The sequence below is a fragment of the Sminthopsis crassicaudata genome, chromosome 4, assembly GCF_048593235.1.
Source record: "Sminthopsis crassicaudata isolate SCR6 chromosome 4, ASM4859323v1, whole genome shotgun sequence".
NCBI classification, from domain to species: domain Eukaryota; kingdom Metazoa; phylum Chordata; class Mammalia; order Dasyuromorphia; family Dasyuridae; genus Sminthopsis; species Sminthopsis crassicaudata.
The window spans coordinates 320,991,008-320,999,623 of record NC_133620.1 but is presented as its reverse complement, the minus strand read 5'-3'; the positions used below and the strand labels follow the sequence as shown (position 1 = coordinate 320,999,623).

The 8,616-nt window shown below is 42.3% G+C and overlaps 1 long non-coding RNA gene across 1 annotated transcript; it reads right to left on the bottom strand.

The window, feature by feature from the left end:
- Positions 1 to 2,112: 2,112 nt before the first annotated feature.
- On the bottom strand, positions 2,113 to 8,050 carry LOC141538735 (uncharacterized). Its single transcript, XR_012481114.1, has 3 exons — positions 7,412 to 8,050; positions 3,257 to 3,370; positions 2,113 to 2,661 (listed from the first exon to the last, which is right to left on the bottom strand). It is a non-coding gene; the product is annotated as an uncharacterized LOC141538735 (long non-coding RNA).
- Positions 8,051 to 8,616: the final 566 nt, after the last annotated feature.

The following is an 8,616-nucleotide window of genomic DNA, read 5'->3' as shown; positions in this document are numbered from 1 at the left end:
GCTGGGTGCCTGCAGTTGAGAATTTCACACAAGGGTGAGTTTGGGGGAACCAAGATTATGCGATGTGCTTTGGACACATGGATATTCAGTTGCAAATTGGGTCAGATTCAAAATGAGCAACAGATATTGTATGGGAATTGGGGAGCACAGCTGAGGAGGGAGACTCCAGCCCCATCAACATCTCTGGGAGTGTTTGCCCAGAGATGACAATTGGGGCCTCATCGATTTCCAGGACATCTGAGTAGGAGCACACAGAGCAGAAAGGTGACTGGCGACAGGTCCATGACATGAATAAAGATCCAGTCAGAGAGGCACAGGGCACACAAGTCAGTAAGGAACCCAGAGAGAGCAGAATCGTGAAAACTCTGAAAAGAGAGTATCCTGAAGAAGAAAAAGCAGTCACTTCTAAAAATGCTGCCAGAGAGATGCTGAAGGATCAGAATTAGACTGTGGTCTTTCAGCTTTTGCACTACAGAAGTTATCTTCACTTTTCAATGAGTAAAACTCATCTGAATGAGGAGGAGAGAAGCCAGAGTGCAGAGAGTTTAGGTAGGAGAAAATATCAAAAAACATTCATTTTCTACTATGAGTCAAACCCTGTACTATGTCTTCTATGATGGGGTGGATACAAAAGCCTGGGGACTTCTCATTCTCCATGGACACAAATCTGTACCAGTAAGTGGTTTACAAGGAAAACAAAGTAAGGAAGTTGTCCCTTGGGCTTCCCTAAGTGTGAAAGGTGGGACAGGACAAGCAAGAGCCAGTTGCAGAGGGTCCAGCTCTAAGCCAAAGGCCAGGTATCTGAGTCCATCCCTGCTCCCTGTACTGCTGCTGCTGCCTTTGCCACCCTCCCTCTTCTCTTCCCGATTCTTTCCCCTTGGCTCATTATTTTGCCCTTTTCATCCACAGACTTGGCCCCATCATTGGGTGGTCGAAGCCCCTTCCCATAGGGCAACATTTCCCAGGAGAATACCTCCTTTCCTTGAAAAGCGATCTCCCAAACACACAGGCTAATAGCCCTACAGAAGTGATGCTTCTCAATAGCAGCCTGTGCCAAGAGGCCAAGTCTGCCCTTGGGATAAGAACAAACCCTATTGTCCCTATTAGGGAGAAGGAACCAACAAAGTACAGGGCAGCCTTTTCAGTGAAGAGAAGCCCACAAGGAGCTGGTTTCTCTCGAGACGAGAAGTGTATGCCAAAAAGCCAAGGCACTACTCTTCAACAGTCCATGTAGCAAAATTTTACCACTTGACAGGGAACAACATTTTGTCTCAATGCCGAAGGAAGCCACAAAACCCTTACATCTCCTGCAAGGCTAGGGGAAACAGGGAGTTCCCCCTGCCCTCTCTTTTTCCCTTTACCCATATTTGGAACCCCTGGGTGCTATTGGCACAAAAAACTCCTCCAAGGCCTCAGGGCCAAGAGACTGGCCGTGCCCACCTCAGAATTGAAGCCAGCCCAGCTTGTGGGGCGGAGCAGTGCTCAAGGCAGTTGTGCTAGCCAATCCTAACCCATCCTGGAGGGGAAGGAGAGCACCCCAGGGCTGTCCCAGAGGCTCCAAGGGGGGAGGGTGAGACCTGAAGTGGCTCCCTGATCCCTGCCTAGAACAGCAGACAGGCTAAGGAATACTCCTACTAGAACACAGAAAGGGTTTGAGAGCATGCACACTTGAGGATTTTGGGGTTGTTCCCAATAGCGGGTAGATTGAGAAGTGGTCCCAGGAACTGAGTCAGCCAGGGCAATTCCAACAAAATAAGGGATTCAAAATTAAAGCAGAGACAGCAAATACATCCCAGCTAGGGTGTTAAAATGAATCTACAGGGAATGCTAGGTGGCAAAGTGGAGAAGCCATAAAGTCAGGAGGACCTGAGTTCAAATCTGGTCTCAGACACTTAACACTTCCTAGCTGTGTGACCTTAAATGCCTCAGCAAAAAAAAAAAAAAGAAAAAAAAAAGTACAGTTAACAGGAACCTACTGCCTGAGGTTTAACAATTGTCAAATTCACTTCCCACCTCTCCCTAGGCTGCTGTCCCTTCAATCTAACCCCTAGTGAGTTATCTGATGTAGGTGTTTTCCCATTCTTTCAAGTGCTTCTAGGAAAATCCACCAGCTTTCATGGTCCCTTATCTCTTATCCCCCCTTTTATTTTATCAAAGACATCATCAGAGGGGAAGTAGATAGGGCTCCAATTGTCAAGTAGCCATTTCACATATAAATCCTGAAAGTGAATTCAAGTTCCCATACATAAAGCATTAGTACAGTAAGGGTTTGCTGCTCCAGTATTTTTGTAAAGATCCCTCAAATAATTACATGTTCTGAAAGGAACATTATGTTCAATTATGTAATACAAATACATACTATAAGCATGCTTTTCAGCAACAGTTACCCAAATTTTAACCCAATATTTCCATCCTAAATCCTAAATACATTGCAAAAGGGGACCCAGTCATTCATCAACCAAATCAATGGGGCTCAAAGTTCATTAGAAGCAGGGGTGATGGTCTCATCTTCTGAAACTGCTTTCTGCTGAGAATGGGCGTAGACTTGAATCATCCTACAAACTCCTAATTCTTGGGGTGATGTGCTAGAATGCATTGAAGCATCTGATGAGTTGAGCCAGGTCCTGGAGCAAGTCAATACATCTGTAAATTGACCAAAATCTAGAATAAAAAAAAGAAAAATCTAATAAGGGTTAGAGTAGTCTGAGATAGAAAGACTGGCCCACAAGGACTGCTGCAAAATGTGGAGAGGCCAATATAGATTGGTCAGTAGCTTCCCATAGGAAAACATGCTGGTCTCACAGGACAGACAAATGTTAAACCTGTGTCAGCTGTGAATAAACAAAATACCAGTGAGGTCTCACAGACCATTGTGTCAATTATTCTTACATTTTTGGAATCTTTATGATTCTTAGTAGATAATGCTACTAACTGGTGGATGACTAGGTTAAATACTCATTCACCTAATCACTAAGGATATAATGACTACATATAGTCAGACTGGAATCAGCCAGGTATTACGTAATTGAAGTGTATTAATGGTTTTCATTGACTATTTGTGCTGATTATAGAAATCTGCTCTAAGATAAAAAAGCAGGAGAACATGGTTACAATATAATATAATCAGTCAAAACTGATTCTTCAGCACGTAGATGACACAGGATAAAGGAGCCTTAACTCAGTTATGCTTCAGGTAATTGTCCCACTTCCTGTCAGAGGTGGAGTACTGACTTGATGATCTATCAGACATTCATACCTGAATTTAAAGCTCCCAAATAATATCAGCTGCAATCCCGACAGATTTGACCTCCAGTAGGAAACCTCATGAATGAAAGCTTCAGATGGATCCAGATCTCAAGGATGTCATATCCTAAACAGATATTAACCATGACCTTATATTGATAAGAGTAACGGAGTCATCCAAGAAAGTTCACAGCTCATTGTTCATATCAAGGTAGATGCCTTATATATAAGGTCAGCATTACATAAATTGTTTTACTTTTAAAATGCCCAATACATAGAACAAGTCCAAATTGCATATTGTCTATAGCAGAAACATGTCCAAAGGGACAAAGGCAAAATCTATTACTTTCAGAGTCCCTTTAAATAAGGGGTACACTTTAAGGTGACTCCAGACATTCAATTAAAAGTCATAGGATATCTTAATCACATATAAAGGAGCATTATCAGAAATAACATTAATAACTTTTTCATTCTAAAAAATATTAATTCATCCTTCTCTAAGTGAGGATTCCCGATAAACCTTTGCAAATATAAATAAGAGGTAGAACAAGGTGTATATAAAACAAAAAATCCCATAAACAATTGGGCATATACCATTAGTTCAGATAAAAATCCTGCTGCAAATACTTCAAGAAAGCTCTGGATCACATTTGTTATCATAGTCATTAAACAAGGAGACCATTATTCACTTAAATAAACATTAAATAATATGCTGAAGACATATGGAGACCATGGTAGAAATAATCACTTTCAGAGAACTTGTGGAATCTATGCTACAGCCTCAAAAATGACTTTGCCTGAAAACAGTCATAGACTTGAAAAAATGAAACATTCAGTGATTAACACCATGTAATGGAGGCTGTTCCTTTAAACAATAAAATGTTCTCTGCAGCAAAGAGCCAGCTGCAGTGTGTCTTCCCTTCTAAGAAGCAGCCACAGCCAGGGGAGGAGAGTGAGTTAAATCCTCACCTTCCCCTCTCCAGTTCTCATAATTAACTTTTAGAGTGCCAAGTCCTTCTCAGTATTTAGCCAGTCAGTGTGTTTTCTTTCTCCAAACATATGACAAGTTTCTCCCATTAAGGGACTTGCCTCTTTCTGTCCAACTTCACTCCTCTCCCCTTTTCCAGCATGCTCTCTCTCGTTCAATCATCAACACTATCCCCCTGTAACACATCCCATCTCTCTCTCCTCCCGATTCCCACATGCTTCCAAAACCAATAACCCTTAACAATTTCAACAATAACTCCTACACAATTATCAATTTCACGATAGCCACAAACATAACATAACCTATCAAAAAATAAATATACACTGCATTTAAATTACTTAAAATCAACACTTTTCCAGGTGATATTCTAATTAGATATTTCATTCAAACTGTCAGTTGTTTCAGCAAATCAATCCTACTTGTCCCATGTATGTAAAATCATCTCTCTTCTCCTTTCCTTTGTTTTCTTTTTTTTCAAATCTTTTAAGATTCACAATATAGCTAACAGCTAAATACAAAGCTTTTACACATATTCAAAAGAGCTGACAAAATTTTAAAGCATAACTTAAAGTATTTATAAATTTCCCAATATATGTTTCAGAAGGTAACATACTTCAACTAATTAGAAGGATATATAACCTCTTCAGGTAAGTTATCAGAACTTTGCTTTAACAAGTTATTTTTAAACCAAATCAAATAGTGCTTTAAATTTTTTTTGTTTATTAATGGTTCAATATTCAAACAAATTCCCAAGATCTCATACCCAGAATAAACAGATTAACCATGCATAAGGCAAAAGTAATTATCTCCCACAGTTTCAGAATCACAATACCATTTTGAAGAAAGACTAAGCCCCCAAAATTCAGCTTGTAGAGGAAGCTTGGAAAACCTCCCCTGCCCTAAAAGCAGACTTTAGTTTTTTGTTTTGTTTTGTTTTTTTTAAAGACTCTTACTCCCATTCATTCTTTAGGATTAGATTATTTCATTTCCAATTAATTTTTGGTTTATATTTCCCTGGCCTTCCTTTGCATAGGATTTTTATTGCATCATGATCTGAAAAAAAAGTCATTATATTTGCCTTTCTGCATTTGATTTTGAGGTTTTTAAGTCCTAATATGTGGTCAATTTTTGTACAGATTCTGTGAACCTCGAGGAAAAAAAAGTACACTCCTTTCTATCTCCATTTACTTTTCTCCGAAGGTCTATCATACATATCTAAAGTGGGGGGGGAGAAAGCAGGGAGGATATAAAGAATGGCCAAAGCCAGGCCCTGGCCTGGAGAAGCTCCAGTCTAAAGGGATCGCTCTATGCCAACAACTCTGTAGATAAATGGTTGACAAGAAAACCTAGAAGTAACAAAGTTGTCCCCTGGGCTTCCTTAAGTGTGAAATGAGGGACAGCACAAGCAAGAGCAACTTGGAAAAAGGGTCCAGCTCCATTCCAAAAGCTCCTGTACTGCTGCTGTCATTGCCAACCTCCCTCTTCTATTTGCTTCCTTCCCCTTTCCTCATAGGCTGCCTTCTTCATGCACAGACTGAGCCCCGCTCTGCAACACCAGAAGTCTCTCCCCACACGGCAGGACACCCAGGAGACGAGTTGTTCCTTTGCTAGAAAAGCACCCCACAAACTCTAAAATAACAGTCCTCAATGACAGGGCTACACAGTGTTGCCTCCACTAAAAAATAGCAGGAGCTTCTGCCAATGGATCAAGTCTGCCACATTCTCAAGGCAACGCCAGATTGCTCCTCTGTGGGAAAAGGACACCCCAAAATCAAGGGCAAACAGTCCTATTCTTCCACAAAAGGCTAAACGTGAGGGCTGCAAGCGTTGGCTGCACTGAAAAACAGAAGCCTGTGCCTGATGTGCCAAGTGTGCTGTTTATCTGAGGACAGGTCAGGTTGCCCCTCTTTGGGAAAATGACCCCTCCAAACTGGAAGGCAAACTGTCTTATCTGTGCTCTTACAAAAACGGGTGTGAGGCTGCAAGGAGCCTGCTCCACTGATCCCCAGAATCCTGTGTCAATGGGCCACGGCACTCCTCCAGTGCAGGTCGAATTGCCCCAATTGATGGAAATTCACCAAGCCACACTCCAAATGCACTGACCCCAAAACAGTATCTGCCCCTCACAGTTCTCTCTCCTGCCCAACAGAAGCCTCTGCCAAGGGAAAAGGCCATTGTATTCCACAAACGAAGGCTAGTTGTCACTTCCAGGAGAAAGACCCTCCATATGGACCAACCCACACTCTGACCCAGCTGATATCAAAGGAAGAATGTGTGCTTTGCACAGAGTTGTCTTCATTACCCAACAGAAGCTTTTGCCAATTGGCCAAATTGGGGAAATAAATTACTTAAGCAGTCCCATTTTAGGAAAAGAAACTGAACAAACTATTAGACAAAAATCTTCAGGGCCAGATGCATTCATAAGTGAATTCTACTAAACATTTAAAGAAAAATAAATTCCAATACTATGTAAATTACTTGGGAAAAGGGGTCAAGAAGGAGTACTTCCTAATTACTTCTATGGTACTAATTACATAAAGCAGGAAAAACCAAAAGAGAAAAAATTACAGATTTTGATATTGATGCAAAAATCTTACATAAAATATTGGATGTGGATCTTTTCAAAAGGGAGCTGTTTTGGGCCAGTTCCAATGATCTACTGATGAAGGGAGCCATTTACACCCAAAGAAAGGACTGTGGGAACTGAGAAAAATGGCCATGGGGCCTCTGGCCAAAGTCTATCTGGCAGGAGAGGCAGGCTTCCTGGGAGCAGGTGCTCCAAGAGAGGCCTGCGGGGGAGGGGTGGTAACCAGCACCATCAGGCTTTCTTTGGGGACATATTGGCCAGGCTGACAAAGGGGCCTAATGGCTGCTGGCAGCTTGTGGGCAGAGAGGAGGCAGGTTGGACACAGGGAGTGGAGGCTGTTCTTTCCCAAGGGAGTAACTTGTGGCAGCTCAAAGAGAATTGGATGCTGGCTTGCCTGTGGGAGTGGAAGTTGGCCAGAAGGAGTTGAAAGACCCCAGGGGGGGAAAGATGATGTGCCCTTTCCTTATTTAGCATGGGCCTGTCCCTGGGACCTCTGAGAAGATGTCTAAGAGTCGGGGAGCTTTGAGATCAGGGCTGTCGTGCCTGAGGGTAAACGTGCCGCAGCCCCTTAGCAGATTCAGCAAGCCTGTTACCTCTCAAGGGGAATGAGAGCCCCTCTGATGTCCCTTTCCAAACATTACTGACGACTCTGTGTTGGGCCACGGCTTGCAGTCAATCTCGAATTTCCGCTGCACACTTCATGGTGAAGTCCTGGCTGTCAGGATTCCCTTTCTTTGCAGTTCTGTCGCCCCAATGAGCATGTGAGCCCTGGAAACAGTGTAAAAGTTCCCTCTCAATCGTTTCCCCAGTTTAAAGCTTTGGGGAGGGCAGGGAGTTCGGCCTTCTGAGCAGAGACTCCCCAGCAGAGAGGGTTAGCCCCCTAAGTACTTCTGAGCGTCACCATGGAGTCTCGTAGCCATCTGTGCCCATCTTCCAAAAACCTGGACCCATCAGTAAACTCTTCACCATCTAGGGAAGCATGTCACCTAGAGCGGACTGAATGTAAAGTTTCCTCACTACTATGAATAACATCACTGGGCTGTGTTCTGTCAGGAAACAGGGCAGCGGGTGGCGAGGGTGACACAGGCAGAGGATTCAATTAGGAGGATCTACTAGGAGGGCCTGATAGTTGCCTTGCCTTTGGCTAGCCTTCAACTGACATGGCCTGGAGCTTCTAGAATGGTCTGAAAGCCTTGGGCAGTTTTCAACCTGGTTCCTAACTGTTGGTCAGTAACTGTTTTTAACTACTGTTAAAATTTGTGGCCCTATGGCTACCTTGTGCAACTTCTTCTGAATGTCTGGAGCAGCCTAAGAATGACAGTCATGTTGAGGGCAGTGGTCCCTTCAGGTGAAGAGCAGTGCAGATAGGTGTATTTCTTTTCAGTTTTTATATCCAATTTACATTAACTTCATTTGTAAATTAAAAAAAAACTAATTGAAAAGCAGAAAAAATATAGAAATAACAAAGTAAAAATATTGCCCCATCCCAGAAGAACATCAGGGAGAATTGCAAATATATAACAATAAATTTCCTTTTCAAGAAACTATAATAAGAGAATTTAGATTTCATATTCTTTGATTTCACAACATCTTATGGATCTCTCAGGCTCCTTAGTGCATTGGTTCCCATCCCAGCTTCAACAATTCTCTCTTGTATTCTCATATCTTTATTGCAGTGTTAGTGTATACATCTTCATTCCTGTGTTGTGCCAAAGAATATTGGAACTACACTCAAATATTGTGACTTGGGCAGTCTGTGAAAAGCTGCCCATTAAGAAAATGCCACTTGAAATCACAG